This window comes from Nomia melanderi, chromosome 10 (assembly GCF_051020985.1).
Source record: "Nomia melanderi isolate GNS246 chromosome 10, iyNomMela1, whole genome shotgun sequence".
NCBI lineage: Eukaryota > Metazoa > Arthropoda > Insecta > Hymenoptera > Halictidae > Nomia > Nomia melanderi.
The window spans coordinates 14,377,317-14,394,402 of NC_135008.1; the positions used below are offsets into that span (position 1 = coordinate 14,377,317).

The 17,086-nt window shown below is 32.3% G+C and overlaps 1 protein-coding gene across 10 annotated transcripts in view; it reads left to right on the top strand.

Moving 5' to 3' along the window:
* Positions 1-17,086, top strand: part of LOC116428653 (protein fem-1 homolog CG6966) — a 75,596-nt gene that overhangs the window by 40,943 nt on the left and 17,567 nt on the right. The window lies entirely within an intron of this gene.

Sequence of the window (17,086 nt, forward strand, 5' to 3'; positions counted from 1 at the left end):
TTTTGTCACTATCAAAGTGATGTATTTCTTTTATCTGGAGTTATGCAAAATAATTTTTGAGAATAAAAATTCGCATAAGAATCGGTAATCTAATTATGATTAATACTAATTCTACCTTTACTAAAGCTGGCTATAGTCACTTATAATAGAAATTTTCTAAATAAAATTCTACTATTAAAGAATTTTTAAATCTTAATCATTCAGTATACAATAATAAATGCACGTAAGTTACAAATCAATAAAAAGCCCCGCTAGGACTAAACACGAAATTTCCCAATATAGATTGCAACAATAGATTATCTTCAGTTTGTTCAGACGTTCATTATAGTATTTAAGTGAAATTGTTTATTTTCAAGATCATTTCGAATATTCGATGCTATTAAGGTATCAATATAAATAATAATATACATTATCGACAATATTAATATCATAATTTGTGCGAAACAAAAAATTAAAACCAGTCGTTTCGGCTGTGACGGTAATTTTAGTGTTAACTACATTCTCCGCAACTGCAATCGCAGAGAATGCATAATTTCTTCAATCCATTTAGCAATCGTTGTTAATAGATCAAGTTCACAACGCGTTCCATTCATTTTTAGTGAACAACACGCGCAGCAGCTATTTTGCTCGGTTACATTTTACTGCATACACGTCTTCAGTCTGTCGCATAATTTCTTCAAAAAATAGAGGAAGAACAAAGGTGTAAGTACTAACGAGTTAAAAAATATTTGAAATGATTACAAAACGCGGAACACTGTATTTACGCGCAACGCGAACTCGTTAAACAGTGCGTCCGTAACAAATAGAATTCTGAAAAACAATTTCACAAGACTTCTCGGAACCGGCTGAACTTTCTCGCTCATTCAGTAATTCATTTAACGCCGCGGACTCTTTCCGCGCCGGCAGAAAGCGATCCGCACGATACGTCAACAAGAACTTGCTGTTCAGTCGACCGTGAACTCGACGGAATAATTTGATTCTTTCGCAAATAATTAAATTCCGCATGGAAAATTGACCGCGTTACCACGATTTTTCGGAAACCGGAGAAAAACTCATCTCCCCTTTTGCTTCTTATTTTCATACTCCTTTTTTCCCTACATTTAATGACAGCTTAACAAGTTTCAGCGATAATTATCGCAAGTTCTGAATAACGCGATTGCAGTATCACTGAAGAATAAGAACGTTTTGGGTTCTTTACGGAAGTATTTGATCCCAAAAAACGCTGAACGATGGTCCGTTAAAATTTCAAAGCAAAGAAATTACTTTGTTTTGTGTACGATGTTTTCGTGATATGAAACCGTTGTTTCGATACACTCGATCGCGCAATTGTGACGGAGAACGGATTCTTTTTAGAGGAAACAAAGTTGTGTAACTGGACGGTGAACGTTTTTTTAGGGCTTGTTTTTAATCGTTGGACAGTCGACCGTCGAAAATGGACAATGTAAGTGAATACTGGGTCAATTGTGACCTATACCGGGATTTCAAAGCTTCTCAAGCAACGTAGGTTACTACAAAATTCTCTCGAAGTTGTAAAAGGAAGAAAATTTGTACTTGAAAAGTTTGAAAGTGTCCTACGACAAGTAGCATACTTGTACGAAACATTATTGTGCTTGTAATAATAACTTACAAAGAATAAAATTTGTTTTGATCCATATACAAAAGTAGATTAAGCCCTCGCTTTATGATTTCTTTCCGAATTACACTCAGTAGAGATATTTTATTGTTCATAATTCATTAAAAAAAGAGAAAAATTGTACACTTATTCGATATCTACGTATTCTGAGAAGCATTACAATTAATAATAGAAAAATAATAATCAATTCGGACTTGGAAGAATTAAGTGATATTTATATTTGTTAAATTCTATTTGAAATCTTCACCGCGAGTCTGCACAATATTGTAGGGCAAGGGATTAAAAAAGGAATACAACGTTTTATTTTTAATTTTAATTGCAAATACAATTTTTGTTTTATGTTGCATAAACGTATAGACAGAAATAAACAGTAAAATGATTTCGATTGAAAATTCGAGAAAATGGTGTTTGACAATTCGTTTAGAACTTGTGTTTTATTAGAATTTACAAAAAGTAGAAAGGGAAGGTTACGAACAGACACGTAGCAGATTACCATATTCAATAGCACACTACTATCCTCAAAATAAATCTCCGTATTTGAAACATGCTATTGTGTGTTTTTCAACGTACTTTTATGTACAGAATTACCTGGCGTTTAGTATTTAGGACCATCCACCTCGAGACACCCTGTACATAAAATATTACCGACATGTTGTGAAGTTCTCGTAATCCATATTTATGCATTCATACATTTTACAACGTGAATCTTGGGAATTTTTGAGAACCTTTATTTTGTTTGGACGGACGTATTACTCGTACAATATACCGAGTGTCACTAAACGAAATGTTAATCCAACTGCAATCTTCAATTTATTGACATATTGAAACATTGTAGAAACAGTAGAAGCATGTACACTAGCAACGAGTTTCTTGTATTTCTCTCAAATTAAAAAAGTCTCTTAAAAAAGAATGTAAACAAATCCAGCATACCAAATTAGGAAATAAAAAAAAATACGATGCTGCAAGCAACATTAAAAATGCAATCGCAGCAAGGCTAAATGACTTAAGTCGTAGATCGCTTATGAGATCAAATAAAGGACAATCGTATAAATGTCATTTATCAAGTTATAACAATACTCGGTGAGCAATAAACACGTCAGATACGCTTGACTAAGTCACAAAACTAATGAACCGTAACCATAATTGTATCGCGTGTACGTAAAAGGCACAATTTAAAGAGTGGAATATACAAATACGGCTAATTCGATAAAATTGGATACAATGGAATCGGGAACAAGTTAATTAACACATGTAAAGCAATAATAAGTGCTCGAAACGATGAAGTATTAACACAAATCTCTAAACCAGTATTTCAATGAAAATCACGGTTTTTGCAGTTAAGATTTGAAATTATTTTAGCGATTATTTTAATTTAGAAAACAAGATTAAGAACATTTTAACAGTAGCTAGATAAAGAATCAGCATAAACAAAAATTAATTTATCATGTCAAAGTAATCAGCATATTGTCATTTCAACTATACTAGCTGTCAAATATTTCCACTAAATCAAGAGAATTCGTACAGTTGTCAATTCACGAACATCTTCGATAGTTCTCCTGTTAATCACAAACAAACAATAGCAACATTTTCGATAACCCTTTTCGTATTTAATATTTAACGTTTACATGAAACATTGTCCACAATTAATATATATCTTCTATTATGTCTAAAATTATTTAACGAACTGTTACAAATCTGTTTACAAAATACATAGCAGAGCAAGAGATTAAAACAGACAAGCTGATGTGATTTATAAGATTATATAAAGAGACAAGTAAAATTAATTTAGTTAGTTTAATAATTAATTCGGTTAGATAATTGTGAAAAATATGTGACATTAACAACGGATGTAGTAAACTATCAATTTTCTATAATTATACTTTCAAAAATGAATTTTTTAGAAGTAGACAGAAATGATTATATGTCTTAGTTATTTACACTTTATAAAATTTTAATACATGGGAAACAAACTGAAAAGCTGGAAAGAAATAATTACAAACGTATTTCAGAAGTAGTGTGTATTATGAATATAACCCTTTTCGAAGCTTTTTGTCTGAATGTTCGTCTGTCAACAGTGGAAAGGTAATTTCGTCGACGATTTCTGCGCGCATTTATTCAGCCCCCGGTACATCCGTTGAGGTATAATTTTGGACCTTAAAAAGAATTCACCGTACATATATCACAGCGTATTCGCATTCAAAGTTCGTGCGTCTTCGGGCGTTCGTTGCCTGCGGAAAAATAAACTCTCCTGGTTGAATTTATTTTTCGCGGTTTCTGGATAAGGCCGCGCGCGGCCATTCCGCTGCATGTTTATTTATGACGCGCGCCGCCGATCAGGAAGACTGTGATATATACATTATCCGCGATTCCATATTTTTTCGAATATAGTCGCTAATTATCATATTAATAGAACCGATCGAGTATCTCGAGGTGAACACACTCGGGAAAGAGCCAATGACTGATTCCAGTTAAACCTATCTTAACACTTAATCCTTCTGTTGGCAACCAGGTAAATAAATAAATATTCATGTATTTCGGGACTTTCTTTTACGCACTTTTCTTCTGTCTCATGAGAATTCGACAATATTGCTTTGGGTTTCCATCTGTTTTTTTTTTTAAATATTCGTATGTCGATTTTTGCATTGAAACTGGAGAATATACGTGAAAATATTGTAATGTATTGTAATATAAAATATTGTTATTTGAATAAATTCAAATGTTTTGGTTGCCAACGTAAGGGTGAAAGGATGAGCCACGTAGATTCGCGTTTTTTCATACTAATTTAAGGTTTTGCTAAATATTAGACTACTGAGAAGTACTAGATATGATAATAAGTAAATTTTTGAAATTTTATTAATTATAATACTAATTAAATTACTGAATGCTCGGAACTGGAGAAGTATAGACAAAAAATAATAATTCCCAACATACTACAATAGTAATAATAATAATAAATATCCTTATTGTTGTAATAACAGTTAGTTATAATTGTAGTAATAACAAATTGTAATAACAGTAACTTGTCAAAAAGATATTTATCCACAAGGTAAGACGTAATCTAAAAATGTTGTTGCTATTGATAAAAGTAAAATTAGAACTCCGATTATTCAAACTCTAAATAAATAAACAGAAAAATAATATTGCTGTACGAAAGGTGGAAGATTAATCTTCTAAAAGAAAAAAATGTGCGGAGGTCTTCAAATATGTTTCGTTAATATTTTACGTTAATTAAGGATATTTAATAATCTATTAGAGTTCAGTTTAAGTAAGATATTTGATCCATTGAAACCGCAGTTTTCAAACTTACCATTAACGTGTAATTACCTTTTTTATTCGTCTATTACTTCAGCTACATAACGATAAGAGTGAATTTCCCTTTCTACGATCGTGTTTTATCGATCTCTCGGAATTTTATTCTTTCGTGAAAAATTCAAGCGAACATGCGCTTTAACGATTGAATAATGTGATTTCTGTTAACAGTCGGTAGAATGGAGGAAAAGTGAGTATGTAAATTAGTCTCGCTGCATTATGAAAATTGTTTCGGGAAAATACCGAGCGGATTAATTTATTCTTTGACGGAGGCGGATAAATATACACATAATGTAATTCAAGAATGACTAACTTCTTGATCACGAATACTCACGCGAACAAAAAATAAAGGGAATAATGACATAGCATTTTTACGGATGTTATGATACAATTTTATAAAAGAATATGTACAGAAGAAAACTAAAAATTAGCTAAATATAAAGACGAGTTCAAATAACGAGTGTGCTTATCATTCTTGGTTTAAGAGCTTAATTTTGCCCTCGTTTTTCGAAAAGTTATGTTAAGTGTACAGTGTGTCCTGTAATTGGTGTTTCAATACAGTAAAAAGATTAAATGATTTGTCTGAAAATTATTTATCTGTGAATGGAACATATCGAAACTCAAAAAACTGTTCTGTGCTTTCAAATCACTTTTTCACGTAAATCACCTCTTTCATTTCAGCTGAACTACCACTTGAAGGTTATTCCGTATATCTTCTGCTATTGATATTTTTTTCAACTAAAGCAATTAAAGAAACATGTGAACAGATCTCGTTTTCCATTACGATATAATTTTCAAGCACGAAGCAGTACCGCAATAACTTTAACAAGTTGTACATACCATGTACCATAATGTGTCAATCTACCGTCAGTTATTGGCCTGCAATTTGGTGTTGGCAATATTCCCGGTTTGACTGGTACTCTACGTAACTCAGGCCAATTTTAAGCAACTTTATGTGATTTTATTTTATCGATTGATCCCTTCTGACCTTCTCCGGTAAAATTACTTAGATATTAATAATTAGCAAAGTTGTTTCCTTTTTTATGTAAATAATTTTATGTAATAATTCTTGAAGTCATTGGTGACTGGTAATTTAGCAGAGTTCGTCGTTTACGATCACTAAAGGGTAGAAAAAAAGAGGTATCGTTAAGAATTTCTTCTCCTGTAATTAATGTTCCTCACTAAAGGTTGTAAAATATTTTCTAAAGTGTTTATTTTTAAGTACATTTACCAAAGGAAACTTCCTTATAATTCAGGGATAGTGTTTACATTGTCAAAAACATCTTCATGTTTCGTTTGAATGCAGAAACAAAAGGAATTATTGAAAGAACCCAACAGATATAAAGTAACATTTATGGAAAATCTTTCTACTTATTAACACATTTATTTATTTATTTCTATCTTCGATAGAAAGGAAGTCTTACAAAGTAAAAATTAAAGGCTCTCGACAAGGAAGGTCTACTTTGGAAATCAAAATACGAGACAAATGTTGGCAAACAATTACTATTATATTATACCTTATTAACTCTTGGACGACGATACCTGGATCTATTTTGACCCAGATTTTCAAAGACATCATTTAACTTCACTTCTAACCAACTTAAGTTCTTTGTTGATTATATTAGATTTAACAAGAAAGTCAACATATTTCGTAAAATACATTCGAAACATAATCAAGAAAAATTAATAAGATAAAATTTGAACAATCCCATTACCGCCTATGAAGTAACAAAATTCCCCCCGTTTGAAAGCAAAATCGTTAGAACAGAACATTTTGAGAGTAAAATGAGAAATTTTCAGCAAGTAATCTTTAATATACTTATTTAGTTAACCAGTATACATTATAAACAGTGACGTTCAAAATTTCCCGGCCAGATCGTTTTTGGAATTTTTCTTCGATAGGATGAGTTTAAAGGAATTTTTGTTAATATGATAAATAAGGACATATTTACATGGATGAGTACTACAAAAGGAACCGTACTATTTTGTTTTCATAGTTTTATATTTAAAGAATAACTAAATTGGCGTGTTTGAAAGTTTATTATTGTCATTTATTATTTATTTCTACAAAAATATCTATAAAGAATAGATGGTATTGATTTGTTTGCAATATCCTCTCATGCAGTGTGCCCTTTATATGATATAATAACAAAAAGTTCTTAAAGCCTGTATTGTATAAGAAAAATTCCAAAAACAATCTGGTCGGGAATTTTTGAACACCACTGTACCCTACCATAATACCATAAATATTTTGTACACCTCATTATAAGGTCATAATGGTCGAATTATGTAGTACATGTAGTAAAGTAGAACAGCAGTAAAAATAAGAAAAAATTAAATACACGGACATAAAACAGAATTTATTGCCGTTACCTCCAATAATTGTACCATTTGACCATGTCATTTTTCGGCCCATATACAAGATTGATAATTATCTTAAAGTGAGATAAATAAATAGAATTTATTCTGCTCGGTCAAACATCGTGCAAGAAAGTAACGCAGCGAACAAACGGTAAACTGGTCCGCTTTCGTGCAATTTTATTCTCAGGTGGGTACTCATGATGCGTCTATATGAATTTTCTAGGACACATTTATTATTCGCGGGAGACGACACATCGAAAAATATCCTTTCTGCGTCACTCTCTGACAGAAATATCCTAACCAGGCAAACGTGCGTGTATTTATTTTCTCAAATGTTAAACGTCCACGAGGACGACCATCACGGTTAATTCATTTGATTCGATGATAACATTGTAAAATATTTGAAAATACTTTATTCTATTGTATCTTGGTACTAATGCTTTTCCAACATCAATACGTTAATATATACTTTATTTTTACAGAGAATGTCAAGATGCATCTACTAATGCATCATAAATTATATTTTATTTTAAACAAATAATATTTACATTCATGCATACATTTTTCATTACAAAGTTAAATAAAATATAATCTGATAACATATTAAAATTAATGATTAAAATGCAACTTTTGATTGCAAGTTATTACCAGTAATTATTAATTAAAATTTACTGTAATCACTATTTCAGTTGCACATCAGTAATAGTAGACGATTGCAAAAAATAATTTGCAATTGACTCTGCTATTACATTTGAATCATCGTCAGCACTGTGTAATCACATTCCATTTCATAAATTAATTGTACTTAACACCTTCATGACCAGCGGCGAATGTTTGTGACGCTCAACATTTTCTGTCTTGCGCGAAAGAAATTAAATTACTTTCACGTGTGTTTTTATCTGTATTATTATAGGTATTAGTTTAAAATCGTAACTCACGGTGCGACGTGTAGAAAGTTGACAAAATTTATTTTTTGATTTGCATTTTCATCATATATCGACGATTTAGTGCACTCAATAAAATATTGCAACTATAAAGATTGTCTATTCAAACAAACGCTGGTTGCTAACGTATTAATTATAATACCTACTTCCATCGACAAACTGAACAAGTTCTATCTAACAGACTCTTTCAAATAATGAACAGTTCCGGAGATAATTGGATTCACAGATTAACACGTTCGCTACGAGCGTCGCATATCTGTGACGACCAATGTTTTATGTTTTCTGCAAAAAAAAAGTAAATTACATTTACGTTTGTTTTCATCTAATATTTCAACACATGGTATAATGCAAAGGAAGTCACGGAGATTTTTTCTCGCAATTATTATTCAGATTTCGTAAAAACGATATGTTTTATTTGATAACCAAAAAAAAAGAAACGCACATGAAAAATGCGCACATAGCGAAAAGTGCACAATGTAAAATGCGCACGGTTCATAACACACACATATATGAATTGTACAATGGTAAAGCAAAAGAGAATGCAGGGGAGGGACTCTACATATTCATTGAATTATTGCAAAAAAATACTTATTATTAAACAAATTATTTATTGTTTTGCAACACCTCTTAAATACAACAGTTTTCTGGTAATTTATTATAAGTATTAACGGCTGCTGCTACTCTGCATCCAGAAGAGATTTATTTATATAATAAAGATCGGTATAGGTAAGGTTAGTTTTTTTTCACGGGGAGGGGATGCACGCTTTTGCAATTGTATAATTCATATATGTACGTGTTATGCACTGTGCGTGCTTTACTTTGTGCGATTCTTTCCATGTGCGCTGTTTTCACGGGCGATATTTTCCACGTACTCTTTTTTCCTGTGTGTTTTCGTATGTGTGCACTTTTTCCTGTCCGCTTTTTTCACATGACCGTTTTATCCAATAACATATTGTATCCACGGAGACTGTTACTGAAAGAAATACTGATAGTAAATGAGTGAAAATGTAACACTTTGCGTGTACTTACACATATATCGCAATAATTGCGGCCATTGTTCGAATCGAACGGTATTAGAAAAAAATGGAGAAACGCCACCGATAAGAATGGCGCCATTGTTCTGCCGGGATATTCGTCTGTTTACTGGAGGCAGCACAACCGTGGACTTTGATTACTTTCTAAATCATCGTCGCGCGTCAATTTGCCAAGGAGTGCGATCGCAGACGTTATCGGCGTAATTCACAATTATTCCGTAACATCGTCGCACAGACGACGCGTAATGGATCCGAGTAGCAATTACACGCCGGCCGTAATTTTGCTGAGGTTCTAATTGTCGTGTCGCTGCCGTTCCGTGGTTTTGTCGCTGCGTTCGAAATTTCTTTGCTTGCTGCAACTGTTACACTTTCCCGCGGAGAATTGCGAAGCAGTGTCGGTTGCATTGCAAACTAGAGCTAATGCCTTTAATCGGGTATCTAACGTACTCGGATACCCACGAGAAACCTATGTAAAGTGAAATTGTATCAGGGATGTAAAAGAGTTGTAATGTCGGTTTTCGTTTCTTTGAAACAGTTACTGAAAAATGAAGTTATTACTGTTATTAGGATTATCGGTTTTGACCTATATCGGTATCAGTATCGGTTTCTGTTTCTGTTTCGGTTGTTTAGAACTGATTAACATTGGTACTCGTTTCTTGTATAACTGTTATTTTTCGATTCTCTGTTTCCATTGATTTGAGCATGTATTTATTATATGTATAAATTCTAATAATTCTTATAATCGGTTTTAAAGAGCTGAAACCGAAATCTTAATAACCTAATAACCAAAAGTTTGGAATCACCTAACATGTAATGTTACAAGTAAAAGATTAAAGACTAATACACATATGGCTATATTCCTCTATCATACACGAAAATTCTCCAATAGAAGTTATTTCCAAAAATGAAAGATTCTTTTTAAATAGACGTATCGGTCCCAATCTTTTGACTGACTGTGTGTGTGTGTGTGTGTGCGTGTGCGTGTGCGTGTGCGTGCGTGCGTGCGTGCGTGCGTGCGTGCGTGCGTGCGTGTGTGCGTGTGTGTGTGTGTGTGTGTGTGTGTGTGTGTGTGTGTGTGTGTGTGTGTGTAACTGTTGCATAAATGTTATTAATATCTAACAAAAAGGAAATACATTTATGAAAGTAGATACGTATAAAAAGAATAGTTAGATACACCTCTGAGCGAGATTCCATGTACGACTAAAAACAATTGAAAGTATAGATATTTGACAATGTAAATGAGATCGAGCCATCTTACCCACAGGATCTAGCTTGGAATTATCCTATATAAATATCACGTGTATATTACTTAGATTTATAACCGAAATTCAGAACCGAAAAATAACAATTATGCACTCCATAGCATATAGCATCACTACAGTTTTTAATAAGTGTAATAGTTCTGCACCGATAGAAAACTGTTTTTCGATAATATTATAGTATATATGTAACCAAGTTCAATGTGCTTCATCTGAATATAATTCTTTTCAATGCTTTTTCATTTAGTACAGTTGGTTTTGATGAATTATTTTTTTATAATTATTTTAAGTATAATAATTGTAAAAATTTTAGTGGTGCTATAGTTATGCCTCGCAATGTAGAACCGATATAATATCTCGAACACTCGTCAAACGTAGGTCAAATACATATATACTGTATTCTAACAAAAAGCTAAAGCAAAACAAAGATGAATTACATGTTTATCTAAAAAACTAAATAATTGATCATTGAAAGAATTAGTATCATTTTGATTTTAACCCTTTGCTCTACGATTTATTTTTCAATTATGATCGACACACCTACTTCGCCATTAATAATTTACTGAAAAGAAAGATAAATTTTAGGTTCATTCTATGCCCACGTTTGCTCTAAACTATATTAATTGATAACAGAAGAATAATATTCAATTTGTATTCACAAACATTGAGTAATATTTATGTTTGTTAAGTTCTGTTTAAAATCTTCACTACGAGTCTCACACGTTATTATAATATAAGGCAAAGAGTTAAGATAACATGTATACTCGTCGAACGCAACCGGTTAAAATCTTCGCCACGAAATTGACACGTTGTTATAAAGCAATGGATTAAGAAATTGAAATCAAACAGCCGATTAATAGGCTTACGACAGATAGTGTAAAAAATTTAAATTTATATAAAGATCTGCAGTCTACTCGTAAGTGACACCTTTGGAAACGGCCCGGTATCCCTGAGATCGGAACGGATAACAATTTCAGGCCCCCAGGTTGGACATTAGTTGGCGCCATTATTAACCCAGAAACTGGTTCGACAAGATTCATTGGAAACCGCGTCGGAAAACGAGTTTCTGAACCTGGGAATGGAGAATTCTCAGTCGAAAATACAATCGAGGAAAATCTGTGAGAGGGATTTGTAATTAACGAACTTCGAGGAAAATTCTGCGAATTGGATGCCATCGAATCCGTCTAAAATCTTTTACGACCTTTAACCAACACGATGTGAAATTAATTGGGATCGTTTAATAAATATCGTGAGACAGTTATGTGTAAGCTTGAAATAAGCGATTTTTTATGCTGCAATAAAAACAGAATTCCTGTTGCAAAATGCATTAGAAAGTAAGGGGAACGTAGTAAAACGTTCTGATTCCTTTCCTTTTTTCTTTAGTGGCAAAAATGCAGACGGTAGTGATTTGAAATAAAATTTAATTTGTAATCGAACTTAATTATAGTCGAATAATATTTAATGAAACTAAATAGTGTTCTTAATATTCATCAAAAGTATTTATTATACTTAAGAGACGCCAATTTATGGGACGCAATCAAGAATTTCATTTCGTTTAAAAGCTTGTTCTAATAAAAACTTTTGAGACATCTTTGGAAATGCGAAGTTATGGGAACATTCACGAAACAAAAATGTTTTATACGCCTTCGTTATCTTTACCTATCAGGCTCGTAAACATAATCAGTTTTTTACAAACGGAACCTGCGATGGCAAAAATATCTGTTTTGGATGTTGTTCGAAAACAGAATAATAATCATTCCCGAATGTAGTTTTAGATTTTTAAAATTTCAAAGAGAAATACAAATGTGACTAAACTGTGAAATGTGATTTTGATAAAATATTTCGTTAACTTTTTTGAACTGAAATAAAAACTATTACGTAATAAAAAATAGTCATATATACGAAATTCTACGATGAAGACTAAGCAATGATATGCACAATGATTCTGCAAATTTTTGATCGAACCGGTTCGGTAGTTTTTAGAATATGATTGGATCAAGGGAAAAAACACCAATTTAAAAAATCTCAATTTTGGAAATCATCTGTTCAGACATTTCTGTATAAACGTTTTTAAAATGAAATAGGAGAAAAGATTTTGTAATTAGCCTTTTGCCCTATGATTTCTTTCGTAACAGTGTTCGGACAGTCATTAATAATTTATAAAAAAAAAACAAATTCGCAATTCATCTATATCCACCCTTACCTGAGAGCATAACAATTAATAACAGAAAAATAATCAACTTGAACCCAAAATAATTGAGTGAAATTTAATTGTTTACTCGATATTGTATGGCAAAGGGTCAATAATGAATTAATATTTACATGGAATCACTAATTCCCGTACAATTTAACATTCCAGCAAGTTATATCTTTCTTCAATATTCCATACTGAGAAAGAATTTCCTCTGCCTCTATTCGTATTACAATAAAGAATGGCACGTATTCAATTTTCAACATCGCGGAGTTTCAAGAAATTTCTACTTCATAGTGGAAACATGTTCAAGGACAGCACATGGGGAAGAATAATGCTGTTCGGCGGTGTTTGAGCAATCACGATCGCAATCTTAAAAGGAAGAAAACGCGGTATGTGTTTCAGAGACGAGCACAACTATACGTTGCAAATCATCTTCGTGCTCCTTGCGTCGTATACCCGCGAAGAAATGGATGTTACGAGCCGGACGAGTTTTTGTTTGCCGAGGCGAAATTACAACAACGAAGCACATCGGTTGTAATTCATTCGTGAAGCGTCCGTCGAATTTTTATGAGTGGAACGACGCACGTGGGAATTTGGAATCGTTTCCATTTCATTCGTATTGCTAACGGTCAGCGATCGATATTTTCAGGAGAATTTTCGAAATCTTTACTTCGAATCGTTTACTTGTCTTTTAATATTTAATTAAATTTACGATGAAGAACGGACGTTGAGTCTTATAAAAGATAGAAATCACTTCCGAACATGAAAAAATTGCGGAAGATATGTTTTAATTGGAATATTACCCAGTAATTTCCGCATGTTATTGTTCCTTTCGAAATGACATTTGTTTATTGTCATTTTGATAACGCATTGATAATACTGAGTATTATATTAACAAAATATTCAGTTTAATAAATAGATACTTATAAGCAGATGAAGTTTCTATCAATTTTTAAAATCATGGATCAATTTACCAGATTGCCTTTTGTTAAAATCCTTTAAGCGGATGCTTCTTCTGTTAGTTTGAAACTGTCTTTCGCTGCCTTCGAACCCCAAAATTTTAGATCTATTACAATGTTAATAAAAAATCATAAAGGCAGGAATGAAATTGTTCTTAAGTTGCAAGGGGAAAGAAAAGTAGTAACCTAAAGAAAGGTTATTTAATTAATACTTCAAATAATTTAAGTTAATTAATATGTAATTAAAATATTCAGAGAAATAGTTTTAGAAATCATAAAGAACCTTGCCTTACCTTCATCCAACGTCTCAATTTTTCAATCGACCGATTAAAGTTTCTGATCGGTGGCCAGTGAACCAGAACACGAGCTGGTTACGCTTTAAAAATGAACCATTGCGCGATATATTATATGATAGTATCGGTGTATCTCGAATATTTAATGAAAGTAACCGCAACGTTAGCGAAACATTGGAATACATTTTCTAACGGATTTGCAGCTGTAAGTACGAGCAGAGAGAAATTCAATGAAATTTGAAATTTTTCTTAGAACAATTCCTGTGTCTTTTGTTACTTGTTTTCACTCTGCAACCATAATTTCCTTCGCGAAACTTGAGGCAACGGATCCAATTACGAATTCCCATTGTTTCGAAAATCTCAAGAAGGGAAGATAAGCCTTCATTAAAAATTGCTACAACTAAATTATTAGTCATTTCAATGGTTTTAACTCTGCAATATAAACCTTTATTCTCTGTAAAATCCTCATTACTTTCTTACCGCCTCTTCAAAGTGATCTATTTGGTCTATGTTCTTTTCTCATACTCCATACATTTTAAATTTTTCTTCCAAAATTTATTCCCACGGTGTAATTTATATTTTATTTTCCTTTTCGAAAGTTATTCCCTTCCTCTACACCTTGATTTTGATTTTAAATCATAATTATGATAACAGCGATACATAGAAGAACATACGAAATATTCAGATTAATCACTCGGATAATTTCTTTTTATTCACTAGCGCCAGTTGAAAAAACCATGCTTCGCGATAAAATCGAGTTCTTTAACACGTTGGCCACCATGAGAATTTAAAGCGTTTCGTATAACATTACTTATCGTATCATAACAAAGGCAAATGGTATTAGATTTAGTTATTAATGGTTTGGTATCATAGTTTTTAAGTTATACTATTATTTAGCTACCTACGTATCTAACTATTTTGACCACCGTGGCGGTCATTGTGTTAAATAATCCGTTCCACGAATTCCTTGTATTTCTACCTTTTAACAATCAAACTACTCCGATATCCATTCCAAAATCTCAATAATGTCACCCCAAACGTTCATATTTTCAAAACATGAAGAAAATATCAGTCTTCACTAGAACAGCGTCTTAAATTCTACAAAGTATCTGACGTTCCTCAACATCGTATTCGAATAGTATACACAAATCTTTACGAACATTTCTATTTATCAAACCAATTCCATAATTCAAAATTAATAACACACATAACATCATCAACCATAATCACTGATTTTCATCTCAATGCAGATGAGACGCCAGAATCGGCACATACATTCTCCCCGCAAAAAAAAAAACCTGTTAGAAGCTTGCACCGACGTTTGCTTATCCTGATCTTAACCACCTCAGGAAAACTCGGTTTCCGTGTCAATGATCGCTGGAACAAAATGTTCGTCGTAAACTCCGCGTAAAAATTCGCTTCATTCGCATAAACCTCGGCTCTCGCAAAATCTCTAACGGAGCGGCACACAGTACAGCCAAACGCCCGTTTTCTGGACAAAACTCAATAACATAAAAAGTATGAGTGATACAGAAAAATGCTTGAGACAAAAATTGTAAGATATAGAGCAAAATATATGGTGGTTATATTTTTTTACATTATAGGAAAATTATGAAGTTTTATAAATAACAATATTTATTTGCGTCTCGATTTCAATGTTATATAAATAAGGAAACGAAATTTATTTGCATAAAGTTATATGAACTCAGATGTGTATGCTTCGGAGAATATTTTTCATTGTAAAAAATTTGTATAAAAATTTGTTCACGCATTTAAGGTGCCTTTTTCAGTAATCACACTCTTGTGGGCCTATTGTCTGTTGATAGAAATGGTTGATTTTTGGTATTAGGTTGGTAAGAAATTAACTCTTTGAATTCGAGAACTCTGGGGTAGAACTATTTAAAATTCGTCATTAAATATATTATAACATTTACATCTATAATCGATAAAAAACAATAAAATACATCTATAACTTCCCCTTTCATGCGCGTATCATTTATTAATATGTTAATATGCTTTTTTTATTAAAATTGCTTCGAGTTGCTGGTAATATCAGTGAGAAAAACCTTCGAGTGCAAAGGCTTAATGTCGCTTTTCGAGATTTCGAACTTTGACGCTTGGTTTTGGGATAATAATTCACTTCATTCTGTTTATCTTATAATATAATTTTACAATATATGTCACTGTACATTCTGATAGGTATGCTTTTGTTTCTACTGTTAATTTGTGTTCATTTCATGTTATTCACTTAAAAATGGATAGGTAGCAAATTCGTATAATATTCTTGTATGAGTATAAACTAGGTTAAAAAGCTGTAGAAGCGACTCATAATATCAACGATGTGTTTGGATAAGATACCGTGAATAAACGCCCGGTGCAACGTTGGTTCAAAACATTTTGATTAAATCCGACATTCGTCAATCAGAAGAACCCAATTCTTTTAAACAACAATGCTCGACCACACGTCGTACAATCAACGCTACCAAATTGAACGAATTGGATTATGAAACTCTGCTTCATCCAATATGTTTTCCTGGACCTATCGCTAACCGATTACCATTTGTTCAAACATCTCGACCACTACTTGCAAGGGAAGATGTTTACCAACTAACCAGCTGCTGAAAATGCGTTCAAAGAATTCATCAATTTTAGAATACTAGAATTATACGCTACTGGAATTAAAAAGCTGATTATCAGTTGGAAAATTGTCAACGTGTAAATTACAATGGATCTTATTTTGATTAAAAAAGCTTATTGCGATTCGAGATATGTAGATTTAAAGATAAAGTTTGAACACCGACATTAACATTATTTTTTACCGAAAGTGTCAAAAGACACCTGAAATTTTAATTTACAATTATTTTCCAAGTTTAGTCCTATATTCTGAAATGACTTTTCGATTTTTGTAGTAACGACTACAAAATTAACTATAGGAAATGCCCAAAATTCAATTGAGAAAAACTGATTAAACTGAAAAAATATTTTTAAATTAAAATTTCATGGAAATGAAATGAAAACAAGTAAACTCAACAATTAGAATCTGTCTTCATTGTTTATACATTGTTTGTAAACGCGTGTGGCGATTCTCTTTACACTTTTA